The sequence below is a fragment of the Ambystoma mexicanum genome, chromosome 1p, assembly GCF_040938575.1.
Source record: "Ambystoma mexicanum isolate Mex_15411 chromosome 1p, UKY_AmexF1_1, whole genome shotgun sequence".
In the NCBI taxonomy this organism is placed as follows: domain Eukaryota; kingdom Metazoa; phylum Chordata; class Amphibia; order Caudata; family Ambystomatidae; genus Ambystoma; species Ambystoma mexicanum.
In genome coordinates this window covers 18,087,290-18,101,991 of record NC_090921.1, presented here as the reverse complement: position 1 = coordinate 18,101,991, position 14,702 = coordinate 18,087,290, and the positions used below count along the sequence as shown (strand labels likewise).

Sequence of the window (14,702 nt, the reverse complement as noted above, 5' to 3'; positions counted from 1 at the left end):
CCAGCCGAGATAACTCACTCTACCCAGCCCTATACTTAAGGGAGAACCAGCCGAAGTAACACACTCTAACCAGCCCTATCCTTAAGGGACCTCCAGCCAATATAACACTCTACCGAGCCCTATCCTTTAGGGACCACCAGCTGAGATAACACTCTACCCAGCCCTATCCCTAAGGGAGAGCCAGCCTAGGTAATACACTCATGTGGTCATATCGTTAAAGCAGTGCTAGCCGAGATAACACTCTACCCAGGCCTATACTTAAGAGAGAACCAGCCGAGATAACTCACTCTACCCAGCCCTATACTTAAGGGAGAGCCAGCCGAGATAATACACTCATGCAGACCTACCGTTAATACAGTGCTAGCCGAGGTAACACACTCTACCCAGACATATCCTTGAGGGACCGCCAGCTGAGATAACTCACTCTACCCAGCCCTATACTTAAGGGAGAGCCAGCCCAGGTAATACACTCATGTGGTCCTATCGTTAAAGCAGTGCTAGCCGAGGTAACACACTCTATCCAGCCCTATCCTTAAGGGAAAGCCAGCTAAGATAACACACTACCCAATCCTATACTTAAGGGAGAGCCAGCTGAGATAACATTCTTCCCAGCCCTATACTTATGGGAGAGCCAGCTGAAGTAATACCCTCTGCCCAGCCCTATCCCTAAGGGAGAGCCAGCCGAGGCAATACCCGCATGCAGCCTGTCGTTAAAGCAGTGCTAGCCGAGTTAACATACTCTAACCAGCCCTATACTTAAGGGACCGCCAGCCGAAGTAGCACACTCTAACCAGCCCTATTCTTGAAGGACCGCCAGCCGAGATAACACTCTACCCAGCCCTATCCCCAAGGGAGAGCCAGCCGAGATAACTCACTCTACCCAGCCCTATACTTAAGGGAGAGCCAGCCGAGATAATACACTCATGCAGACCTATCGTTAATACAGTGCTAGCCGAGGTAACACACTCTACCCAGACATATCCTTGAGGGACCGCCAGCTGAGATAACTCACTCTACCCAGCCCTATACTTAAGGGAGAGCCAGCCCAGGTAATACACTCATGTGGTCCTATCGTTAAAGCAGTGCTAGCCGAGGTAACACACTCTATCCAGCCCTATCCTTAAGGGAAAGCCAGCTAAGATAACACACTACCCAATCCTATACTTAAGGGAGAGCCAGCTGAGATAACATTCTTCCCAGCCCTATACTTATGGGAGAGCCAGCTGAAGTAATACACTCTGCCCAGCCCTATCCCTAAGGGAGAGCCAGCCGAGGCAATACCCGCATGCAGCCTGTCGTTAAAGCAGTGCTAGCCGAGTTAACATACTCTAACCAGCCCTATACTTAAGGGACCGCCAGCCGAAGTAGCACACTCTAACCAGCCCTATTCTTGAAGGACCGCCAGCCGAGATAACACTCTACCCAGCCCTATCCCCAAGGGAGAGCCAGCCGAGATAACTCACTCTACCCAGCCCTATACTTAAGGGAGAGCCAGCCGAGATAATACACTCATGCAGACCTATCGTTAATACAGTGCTAGCCGAGGTAACACACTCTACCCAGACATATCCTTGAGGGACCGCCAGCTGAGATAACTCACTCTACCCAGCCCTATACTTAAGGGAGAGCCAGCCCAGGTAATACACTCATGTGGTCCTATCGTTAAAGCAGTGCTAGCCGAGTTAACATACTCTATCCAGCCCTATACTTAAGGGACCGCCAGCCGAAGTAACATACTCTAACCAGCCCTATACTTAAGGGACCGCCAGCCGAAGTAGCACACTCTAACCAGCCCTATTCTTGAAGGACCGCCAGCCGAGATAACACTCTACCCAGCCCTATCCTTAAGGGACCGCCAGCGGAGATAAGCCTCTACCCAGCCCTATCCTTGAGGGACGGCCAGCCAATATAACACTTTACCGAGCCCTATCCTTTAGGGACCGCCAGCCGAGATAACACTCTACCCAGCCCTATCCCTTAGGGAGAGCCAGCCTTGGTAATACACTCATGCGGTCCTATCATTAAAGCAGTGCTTTCCGAGATAACACTCTACCCAGGCCTATACTTAAGGGAGAACCACCCGAGATAACTCACTCTACCCAGCCCTATACTTAAGATAGAGCCAGCCGGGATAATACACTCATGCAGACCTATCGTTAATACAGTGCTAGCCGAGGTAAGACACTCTACCCAGCCCTATCCTTGAGGGACCGCCAGCCGAGATAACTCACTCTACCCAGCCCTATACTTAAGGGAGAGCCAGCCTAGGTAATACACTCATGTGGTCCTATCGTTAAAGCAGTGCTAGCCGAGGTAACACACTCTATCCAGCCCTATCCTTAAGGGAAAGCCAGCCAAGATAACACACTACCCAACCCTATAATTAAGGCAGAGCCAGCCGAGATAACATTCTTCCCAGCCCTATACTTAAGGGAGAGCCAGCCGAAGTAATACACTCTGCCCAGCCCTATCCCTAAGGGAGAGCCAGGCGAGGCAATACATGCATGCAGCCCTATCGTTAACGTAGTGCTAGCCGAGGTAACATACTCTAACCAGCCCTATACTTAAGGGACCACCAGCCGAAGTAACACACTCTAACCAGCCCTATCCTTGAGGGACCGCCAGCCGAGATAACACTCTACCCAGCCCTATCCCCAAGGGAGAGCCAGCCGAGATAACTCACTCTACCCAGCCCTATACTTAAGGGAGAACCAGCCGAAGTAACACACTCTAACCAGCCCTATCCTTAAGGGACCTCCAGCCAATATAACACTCTACCGAGCCCTATCCTTTAGGGACCACCAGCTGAGATAACACTCTACCCAGCCCTATCCCTAAGGGAGAGCCAGCCTAGGTAATACACTCATGTGGTCATATCGTTAAAGCAGTGCTAGCCGAGATAACACTCTACCCAGGCCTATACTTAAGAGAGAACCAGCCGAGATAACTCACTCTACCCAGCCCTATACTTAAGGGAGAGCCAGCCGAGATAATACACTCATGCAGACCTACCGTTAATACAGTGCTAGCCGAGGTAACACACTCTACCCAGACATATCCTTGAGGGACCGCCAGCTGAGATAACTCACTCTACCCAGCCCTATACTTAAGGGAGAGCCAGCCCAGGTAATACACTCATGTGGTCCTATCGTTAAAGCAGTGCTAGCCGAGGTAACACACTCTATCCAGCCCTATCCTTAAGGGAAAGCCAGCTAAGATAACACACTACCCAATCCTATACTTAAGGGAGAGCCAGCTGAGATAACATTCTTCCCAGCCCTATACTTATGGGAGAGCCAGCTGAAGTAATACCCTCTGCCCAGCCCTATCCCTAAGGGAGAGCCAGCCGAGGCAATACCCGCATGCAGCCTGTCGTTAAAGCAGTGCTAGCCGAGTTAACATACTCTAACCAGCCCTATACTTAAGGGACCGCCAGCCGAAGTAGCACACTCTAACCAGCCCTATTCTTGAAGGACCGCCAGCCGAGATAACACTCTACCCAGCCCTATCCCCAAGGGAGAGCCAGCCGAGATAACTCACTCTACCCAGCCCTATACTTAAGGGAGAGCCAGCCGAGATAATACACTCATGCAGACCTATCGTTAATACAGTGCTAGCCGAGGTAACACACTCTACCCAGACATATCCTTGAGGGACCGCCAGCTGAGATAACTCACTCTACCCAGCCCTATACTTAAGGGAGAGCCAGCCCAGGTAATACACTCATGTGGTCCTATCGTTAAAGCAGTGCTAGCCGAGGTAACACACTCTATCCAGCCCTATCCTTAAGGGAAAGCCAGCTAAGATAACACACTACCCAATCCTATACTTAAGGGAGAGCCAGCTGAGATAACATTCTTCCCAGCCCTATACTTATGGGAGAGCCAGCTGAAGTAATACACTCTGCCCAGCCCTATCCCTAAGGGAGAGCCAGCCGAGGCAATACCCGCATGCAGCCTGTCGTTAAAGCAGTGCTAGCCGAGTTAACATACTCTAACCAGCCCTATACTTAAGGGACCGCCAGCCGAAGTAGCACACTCTAACCAGCCCTATTCTTGAAGGACCGCCAGCCGAGATAACACTCTACCCAGCCCTATCCCCAAGGGAGAGCCAGCCGAGATAACTCACTCTACCCAGCCCTATACTTAAGGGAGAGCCAGCCGAGATAATACACTCATGCAGACCTATCGTTAATACAGTGCTAGCCGAGGTAACACACTCTACCCAGACATATCCTTGAGGGACCGCCAGCTGAGATAACTCACTCTACCCAGCCCTATACTTAAGGGAGAGCCAGCCCAGGTAATACACTCATGTGGTCCTATCGTTAAAGCAGTGCTAGCCGAGTTAACATACTCTATCCAGCCCTATACTTAAGGGACCGCCAGCCGAAGTAACATACTCTAACCAGCCCTATACTTAAGGGACCGCCAGCCGAAGTAGCACACTCTAACCAGCCCTATTCTTGAAGGACCGCCAGCCGAGATAACACTCTACCCAGCCCTATCCTTAAGGGACCGCCAGCGGAGATAAGCCTCTACCCAGCCCTATCCTTGAGGGACGGCCAGCTGAGATAACACTCTACCCAGCCCTATCACTAAGGGAGAGCAAGCCGAGGTATCGCACTCTGCCCAGCCCTATCCCCAAGGGAGAGCCAACCAAGGGAATGCACTCTAGCCAGGCCGATCCCTAAGGGAGAGCCAGCTGAGGTAACACACTCTGCCCAGCCCTATCCCTCATGGAGAGCAGTTGTCTGAATAACATGGCGTCTACAGTCATGATGTGCCAGGGGTTTTTATGTGAGCAGTCCTTTTGCAGCAGGTTTTGAGATTCGAGCCTTCATTCTATGGCAGGTGATATCTATACGTTGCCACTGTGTGTGCGTCTAGTGACCATAACCTATTGTGCTGAGATGACACGTTGCCATTTGGCCTCTCATAGCTACAAATAAGCGCCATTTTGTCTTAAAAATATAGCCCTATGCGCTTTACCAACAGTGTGTTTCTAAGCAGTGATCTTCCCAGGACCTGTATGCACGGTACCGTGATCTGCCCAGGACCTGTATGCACGGTACAGTGATCTGCCCAGGACCTGTATGCACGGTACAGTGATCTGCCCAGGACCTGTATGCACAGTACTGTGATCTGCCCAGGACCTGTATGCACAGTACTCTGATCTGCCCAGGACCTGTATGCACAGTACCCTGATCTGCCCAGAACCTGTATGCACGGTACCAGGATCTGCCCAGGATCTGTATGCACGGTACCGTGATATGCCCAGGACCTGTATGCACAGTACTGTGATCTGCCCAGGACCTGTATGCACGGTACCGTGATCTGCCCAGGACCTGTATGCACGGTACAGTGATCTGCCCAGGACCTGTATGCACGGTACAGTGATCTGCCCAGGACCTGTATGCACAGTACCGTGATCTGCCCAGGACCTGTATGCACAGTACCATGATCTGCCCAGGACCTGTATGCACAGTACAGTGATCTGCCCAGGACCTGTATGCACGGTACAGTGATCTGCCCAGGACCTGCATGCACGGTACAGTGATCTGCCCAGGACCTGTATGCACGGTACAGTGATCTGCCAAAGACCTGTATGCACAGTACTGTGATCTGCCCAGGACCTGTATGCACAGTACTGTGATCTGCCCAGGACCTGTATGCACAGTACTCTGATCTGCCCAGGACCTGTATGCACAGTACCCTGATCTGCCCAGAACCTGTATGCACGGTACCAGGATCTGCCCAGGATCTGTATGCACGGTACCGTGATATGCCCAGGACCTGTATGCACGGCACTGTGATCTGCCCAGGACCTGTATGCATGGTACAGTGATCTGCCCAGGACCTGTATGCACGGTACCGTGATCTGCCCAGGACCTGTATGCACGGTACAGTGATCTGCCCAGGACCTGTATGCACTGTACTCTGATCTGCCCAGGACCTGTATGCACGGTACCGCGATATGCCCAGGACCTGCATGCACAGTACTGTGATCTGCCCAGGACCTGTATGCACAGTACTCTGATCTGCCCAGGACCTGTATGCACAGTACCCTGATCTGCCCAGAACCTGTATGCACGGTACCATGATCTGCCCAGGACCTGTATGCACGGTACCGTGATATGCCCAGGACCTGTATGCACAGTACTGTGATCTGCCCAGGACCTGTATGCATGGTAAAGTGAGCTGCCCAGGACCTGTATGTACGATACAGTGATCTAGCCAGGACCTGTATGCACGGTACCATGATCTGCCCAGGACCTGTATGCACGGTACCGTGATATGCCCAGGACCTGCATGCACAGTACTGTGACCTGCCCAGGACCTGTATGCACAGTACTCTGATCTGCCCAGGACCTGTATGCACAGTACCCTGATCTGCCCAGAACCTGTATGCACGGTATCATGATCTGCCCAGGACCTGTATGCACGGTACCGTGATATGCCCAGGACCTGTATGCACAGTACTGTGATCTGCCCAGGACCTGTATGCATGGTAAAGTGACCTGCCCAGGACCTGTATGTACGATACAGTGATCTGGCCAGGACCTGTATGCACGGTACCATGATCTGCCCAGGACCTGTATGCACGGTACCGTGATATGCCCAGGACCTGCATGCACAGTACTGTGATCTGCCCAGGACCTGTATGCACAGTACTCTTATCTGCCCAGGACCTGTATGCACAGTACCCTGATCTGCCCAGAACCTGTATGCACGGTATCATGATCTGCCCAGGACCTGTATGCACGGTACCGTGATATGCCCAGGACCTGTATGCACAGTACTGTGATCTGCCCAGGACCTGTATGCATGGTAAAGTGACCTGCCCAGGACCTGCATGCACAGTACTGTGATCTGCCCAGGACCTGTATGCACAGTACTCTGATCTGCCCAGGACCTGTATGCACAGTACCCTGATCTGCCCAGAACCTGTATGCACGGTATCATGATCTGCCCAGGACCTGTATGCACGGTACCGTGATATGCCCAGGACCTGTATGCACAGTACTGTGATCTGCCCAGGACCTGCATGCACAGTACTGTGATCTGCCCAGGACCTGTATGCACAGTACTCTGATCTGCCCAGGACCTGTATGCACAGTACCCTGATCTGCCCAGGACCTGTATGCATGGTAAAGTGACCTGCCCAGGACCTGTATGCACGGTACAGTGATCTGGCCAGGACCTGTATGCACGGTACCATGATCTGCCCAGGAACTGTATGCACGGTACCGTGATATGCCCAGGACCTGCATGCACAGTACTGTGATCTGCCCAGGACCTGTATGCACAGTACTCTGATCTGCCCAGGACCTGTATGCACAGTACCCTGATCTGCCCAGAACCTGTATGCACGGTACCATGATCTGCCCAGGACCTGTATGCACGGTACCGTGATATGCCCAGGACCTGTATGCACAGTACTGTGATCTGCCCAGGACCTGTATGCACGGTACCGTGATATGCCCAGGACCTGTATGCACAGTACTGTGATCTGCCCAGGACCTGTATGCATGGTAAAGTGACCTGCCCAGGACCTGTATGCACGGTACAGTGATCTGGCCAGGACCTGTATGCACAGTACAGTGATCTGCCCAGGACCTGTGTGCACGGTACCATGATCTGCCCAGGACCTGTATGCACGGTACCGTGATATGCCCAGGGCCTGCATGCACAGTACTGTGATCTGCCCAGGACCTGTATGCACAGTACTCTGATCTGCCCAGGACCTGTATGCACAGTACCCTGATCTGCCCAGAACCTGTATGCACGGTACCATGATCTGCCCAGGACCTGTATGCACGGTACCGTGATATGCCCAGGACCTGTATGCACAGTACTGTGATCTGCCCAGGACCTGTATGCATGGTAAAGTGACCTGCCCAGGACCTGTATGCACGGTGCAGTGATCTGGCCAGGACCTGTATGCATGGTAAAGTGACCTGCCCAGGACCTGTATGCACGGTACAGTGATCTGGCCAGGACCTGTATGCACGGTACCATGATCTGCCCAGGACCTGTATGCACGGTACCGTGATATGCCCAGGACCTGCATGCACAGTACTGTGATCTGCCCAGGACCTGTATGCACAGTACTCTGATCTGCCCAGGACCTGTATGCACAGTACCCTGATCTGCCCAGAACCTGTATGCACGGTACCATGATCTGCCCAGGACCTGTATGCACGGTACAGTGATCTGCCCAGGACCTGTGTGCACAGTACTGTGATCTGCCCAGGACCTGTATGCATGGTAAAGTGGCCTGCCCTTTTTTAAGCCATGCTTTATGTCAAGGTGGTATATCTACAGTGTAACAGTACCTTATTGAAGCACACAGTACCGGCTTGCCCTCGATAAGGATGCTCATTCCTCTGTTTGGGTGCTTATTTATTTTACTGTTTATTTCATTGGAATGTATGTTTAGTGCTGTCCAGAGGGTTTCAGAGCATCTTACAAGGTTCAAAGATTGAAGAGTTTTGAAGTGGAACTGAATTTGCTAAATATTTTCAGGATAGAATAGTGAGATTCAGATAGGCAAGTGCTAGTATTGGAGGAGGGTAGAATTACGCGTGGAGAAAAAGGGATGTTTTGAGGCTTTTTCTGAAAGTGGCGATGGAGGGTGCAGTGGGATATTCCAGGATCTGAGGGCACAACGGGTAAATGCTTGTTTTTGTGTGCATGTGAGTTTGCAAAGTGGAATGTGTAGACAGTGTTAGCTGGCTTGTCTGGTGTTTGTGTGGGTGATGGGTTTGAGTTTGTCATGATTATAATATGGGGTTCTTGTGCCATGCAGTGGCCTTTGAAAGCAAATCTCTGGAGTATGGGGGGAGGGGGGTTCAGTGGAACTGGGAGAGAGCTGGGATGATGTGTGAATGTTTAGGGTAGGTGGATGATGAGTCTGGAGGTTGCATTCTGTATGACTTGTGGGGGCAGTGGTGCTGTGGGCGAGTCCACTGAGTAGAGCATTGCCATAGTCCAGCTTGAAGAGATGAGTGCTTAAATTGTGATGCAGAAGTATGTGTCTGATCGTTCATAGGACCTGTAGTTTTAGGTTGCATGTGTTGGTGACAGCAGCTATGTCGTGTGCAGAAGTCGTCAGAAGGAAGGATGTGTCTGATTGTTCATAGGATGTGATGTTTTGGTGACAGCAGCTATGTGGTTTGTGAAGGAAATCTGGGGGGTCAGTGGTGAAGCCAGAGGTTAAGATTAATTCTAAAGCTTCCAGCCATCACCTTCTTTGGTTTTGCAGAGGGCCAAGGGATTTGACAGGTGTGGAGAGGGTTATGTGCGAGTTGTCCGTGGCGAGTTCTTTGATCTAGGGTGTGAGTTTGGGTTTGTGTCCATGAGGGTAGATCAGGAAGTATTTCGTTTTGGAAGAGTCAAGTTTAAGGAAGTGGTTGGCCATCCAGCTGGTGATGGCGGAGAGAGAGCTTTTGAGGGTTTGGAGTAGTTTAAGGAAGTGGTTGGCCATCCAGCTGGTGATGGCGGAGAGAGAGCTTTTGAGGGTTTGGAGTTGTGAGGGGGATGAGATTGGAAGTATATTTATTTGTGTGTCGTCAGTGTATTCGTGGAAATCGACATTGTGTTTGATAAGGGTCTGTCCAAGGGCTCAACATATAGGTCGAAGAGAAGTGGAAATAGGGAAGAGCTTTGCAAGACTCTGTACTTCACTGAGATGGGGTCGGATTGAAAAGAGGGTATGGAGAGTTTCGTCCTGTGGGCTATGATGTCGAGTAGAATGGTGTGGTTTGATGGTGTTAAAGGCTTCAGAGAGGCCGTGGTGTGTGAGTAGTGCTGTGTGTCCTTTGTGAGTGATGTTGTGGAGGTCAACGAGGATGTGAAGTGTAGCGGTGTCAGTGCTTTATTAGGTCAAAAGCCAGATTAGGAGGGGTTGAGTAGGTTGTTTATGTTTTCTTGCAGTTGGGTAGAGACAAAGCGTTCTCTGATTTTGGTGAGGTATAGCAGGATGGTAAGGGGGTGGTATTTTTTGGGGAGTGAAAGGTCCCTTGAAAGGGCCCCTAAATACAGACAAGAATAGACATGCTTTGAGATCAGAGTTTTTGATCTCAGTGGCCCCTTGACACGGATTGCTGTTTATCTGCAAAACAGAACTGTTTTTTTGCAGACATTACTTAGTGCGCACATGCAGTGAGTATGGAAAGGGCACAGTGGCCCTCAGCCCGGTGAGCATTATTATGCTGAATGCTTGGAGCCTGGTAGAGGGGCCACAGGTATATGTCTGCACTGTAGCCATAATCCTGCACTGTCCCTTCTGCTCACACTCATGTGGCACAAAGAAGCCTTCATACAATCTCTTGCCAGCCCCCCTTCAAGACCATGTGACTCTCGATCCAGGGCTGAAGCACAGCCCTCCTCAGCACTACCCCTGTCATTACACATACGAAAGGTCTGCCCCCCAAAGGGATCTTTAGTTCCGGGCCCTTAGAGGAGAGCCTGTTCATCCTTAATAGCAACACACACCCCCTGACCGTGGGATACGGACACACTATTAAATACTCCTGTGCTTTCACACGCATGATGATTTCCTGAGCGTTTTCAGGGATGCTAAGTGTTGATAATGTTTGTCCCAACCCCGCAAGTTAAATTGATCCTCAGATTTGTGTTTCAGACGTGATATTCCATCCTATTTCCTCACAAAGCTGGTCGCCTTTCCCATCATTTTTAGCAGCGGACATGTAGAATCTTTCCTTGTTTTTATGTACAAATTCTCTCTTCGCTTTAAGGCCGAGCAAGGATATGACTCGCAGGTGTGACCGGATCACCTCTATAGAGACACACTCAGGCGGCCCCATCGCGTGCTTCCAAAACCCGCCCTCAAGCACCTTGAGCCATTTATAATCCTTCAGGGCCAACGCTTCAAGACTGTACAAAATAGCAGGGACAAAGGTCTGTTTATATAACATGATACCTTCAAGGCAGACACACACGTGCATGATCAACAGCAGACGTCTTAATTAAGTTCATCGGTAATGCCCTCTATTTTTAGTAGCACGTTTCTCACGGTCGTTATCATTTTCACAGAATGGGGTTCCCATATATGTATGTACTCCAACCTTTTCAGTTTGTCCCTCCATAATATTCATGGTAGATTGTCTGCATTTGTTCCTGCGAAAATACATAAACTTCGTTCTCTCTGTGCTTAATACCAATCCATTATCTTTGGCGTAAAAAGGCTTATTCACACATGAATAATGTCATACTTAAAGGTGTGATCAACCAAGACCAAGGGCCTCATTGCAAGTGTGGGGCGGCCCGGAAACAAGGGTGCTGGTCAGCTCACGAGACCCTTGTTTCTGGATCGGCAAACTCTCTGTCTGCCTGCCATGGCCGCTGTGCCCGACAGGTCTGACCCTGACGGCCGCCCCTGCAACGGAAGGCAGACCTGTCACAGAAGCACCAGCACCGTTAGCAACAATGCCGGTGCTTCAGTGTCCCCACTCCCATACAGTCCTCTGGCACTCTATGGGAATGGGGACTTACATTTTACCAGCGCCTGACATCCGGAGGCACCAGAGTTGTAATCTCCCGGTGGCACTGGGAAGTCAGGCACTGGTAAAATAATACGAGTCCCCAAGACATTGGGCCTCATTACGAGCTTGCCGGTCCGGATACAGCAGTACCGGTAAGCATGCTGGTACCGTTGTATCCAAACCGGCAAACTCTGAGTTGTGCTTGCGGGTGTCTTTCATTCCGCCAGGTTTGACCTGGCAGAATGAAAGGCACCCACGAGCACAGCATGTCGGATGCACCGGCACCATTATAAACGGCGCTGGTGCATCCAACCTCCCAAATCCCATTGAGCCCTATGAGGCTCAAATGGGAATGGGGAAGAATTTTTTCCGGTGCCCAGGAATGGGCAAATACTGGGTCCGGCAAGGCCATAATGACCCAGTAATTGCCCATTTCTGGCCTCGTAATGAGGCCAATTGTCTGTATAAGATACTAAGGCATGAATTTGTTTTCAAAAATTGATTAGCAGAGTTTGCTAATTAAAATGTTCTTGATTAGCAAACAAACCAATTTGATTAGCAATGTGCCCACGCCTCTTCTATCCCCGGTCTGTGTGCGGAATTGAAGACCAGACTTCACAGTCATTGGCATCTCTGTGAGCCACACCAAAGAGTCCATGGGGGAACGGGCGGCTTTCATGTGCACGGGGCGCAAGAGACCTCTACTGCTCAGCGTGGAAGCCTAAAGCCATTCTATGATTTCATTATCTCAATAGGACATGTAAGACTGTACAAGGTCAATATCACATTTAAAGACTTGCAGAAGGCCATTGTGGTGTAACCAGTGAAGCTGGAAGTCTATAACATCGGGACCTTGAAAATACGTACCACCACTAGCTTGGGGTTAGTGTGCAGTTCTGCAGCTTCCAAGAGATCAATGAATTTGTGTGGCATGTGCTGGATGCAGACCCAACTCGCCTGCCTCTTCATCTGGCCTCTAGCCCCATTCAGACTACATTGATGGGTTGGACCAAATACTTCAAGGGTCTATAACAATTTCTAAGCATTAATTGAATTGCATGAGGGGAAACCCTTGAAACTCATGGTTTGACACTGAGACAGATTACTGTAGAGACATTGTGGTGATGCCCAATGGAGCCTGAGGCGGGGAAGGGAGCTTGAGCTGTGGAATCGGTTAAGGTCACTTGCAGAGAATTAATTTGCTGTCTGTTCCAGTGACGCTCATGAGAAAGCCAGAACTAATGCTACTGTCGCCCTTGTCCTCAGAAAGCAGTCCTTCCCTTCCAGTTACAAATGGATATGATGGGGCCCCTCTTGTAGTTGACCACGCTGGAGTTTAGATTTGGTCCAACCTCAGGACATTATTGGCTATGCTATTGAAACCTCCCTTCTGCCTCTGCCTGTTCAGAGAGTTGTTGATGCAGGATTTCTTGATGTATCTGGTATTCCGATGCCTGACCTACCCTCCAGGTTGAGCTTATTTCACCAGATGACTCTCTCAGACTAATATTTTTAATGTCACCAGCAGTTATTTGTATCAAAGACATAAAATGAGCATCAATACAGCTTTTTTGTGTACCCCTGAAGTAAGACATTAGTGTGAGGAATATGGCCTTGCACATTTTTTTTTAATTCCATTAGATATGCAGGTCGATTATCTTAGCTTATCTACTCGACCGAAGAGAAATGCACTCGACCTATGGCAACAGAAGACAAAAATGAAAATGTGCTTTCTGTAAAATGGTGCATATCACCACAAACCCACTTTGTTTGGCACAATGATAGCATCCAGAGGCCCACCATGCACAATGAAACTAACTTGTATTTGGCATTTACTGCAAACAATGTCAATGTTAAATGAAAGTTTCAAACATCCCCTGCAAATGGTCCTCCCCCATCATAAAATCTACTATACGAGTGAATGAGTAGACTTTGCAAGCCCTGGATGTAAAATGTAAAAGGTTAGCTGCTAGAATAGACCTACATATATAGATATAAGTCTATGAAAACAGCTTGGCCAGCTCTCTACCTCAGGTGCTGATATATAATACAAGCTTAATGATAATCACAGAGGAAAGTGAGCTCTGGAGGCTAACTAGTATATGGTATTGCAGTAGCACTGTAGATGTACACACTGGATCAAACTATTGATTACTACTTTGCATAAAAGTCTAGCGTATTGTAATCACTATGGAAGAGGAAATAAAATAAAAGACTAAGCACAGCGGATGGCATAGCAGGCAGAGAACTGCGCACACTAGGAGGAATATTGTAGTGCGGCCATCTCACTTTCAGGGTACCTTGTATAACTCAACAGGGTGATTAGATAGAATTTCAAAGAGTTTGGGATCAGCTCATGGGTCGAGCACCAGGTGCACATTTGAATGCAACCAGCAGACGACAGAACTAGGTTTGCCATCAAAAGCATTTCATCGTGTGACTAAGTACATCTTCAAGAATGTTCACTCATCAGTGTGATGCATCTTCCCCAACAAAATTAAATCTAGCTGACACTATGAGATTTAGATACATTAACCTACACTTTGCAGCAACGCATGGTGGCAATGTAGTGTTTTACAGGAGCAATACGGCAGTGATGCATTATCGAAGAACTGCATTCTTATAGTTAGCTTAATACAAGTATCATCCCAATTACTTCTGGTTTTCAATTATTGGAAAAAGAAAAGAAACTCTTGCCTAGCACTCCCATATAGGCTTTTGGCACTAGGAGTGGAGGAGATGATTACTGCTGCCCTCTCTCCATTAGCCCCTTTGAACTTGCAGTGAACGGAGAAAGGAGGGTGCAGAGAGCAATGAGGGCAAGAAAGGAATGCAGGGTAAGCTGCGCTTTCTTTGAACAGGGTAACTTAAATAGCTAGCTTTGCTACACAAGTGTCAATTTAATTAGTAAACTTACAGAATTGCATTTCTAATTGCTATGCAAAACTCCTTTTTTATGCATTGTAGTTGAACTAACTCTCCTCCTCACGTTAAACCTCACGCCGTAAGGCTGTCCTTGTAGGCAGGATGACCCACTCTGGCTCGGTTTCTAACACTCTAAGCAGTTTCAAACCGTGGTTTGAGACCCGCCTGGCGTTCCATGTTAAACTCTCATTCTTGACGCAAAGTTGTATTTCAACGTAAAGTTCACAATGGTCCCCCTCTACCGGGCTCAGACCTTCCAACACACAGT

The 14,702-nt window shown here is 49.4% G+C and overlaps 1 protein-coding gene and 1 pseudogene across 1 annotated transcript in view; both read left to right on the top strand.

Annotated features, from left to right (window-relative positions):
* LOC138563973 (zinc finger protein 154-like) overlaps window positions 1-14,702 on the top strand; it is a 122,010-nt gene that overhangs the window by 53,876 nt on the left and 53,432 nt on the right. The gene's annotated exons all lie outside the window — the stretch shown is intronic.
* The window catches only part of LOC138456868 (Golgi reassembly-stacking protein 1-like), a 54,652-nt pseudogene that overhangs the window by 27,646 nt on the left and 12,304 nt on the right, over window positions 1-14,702 (top strand).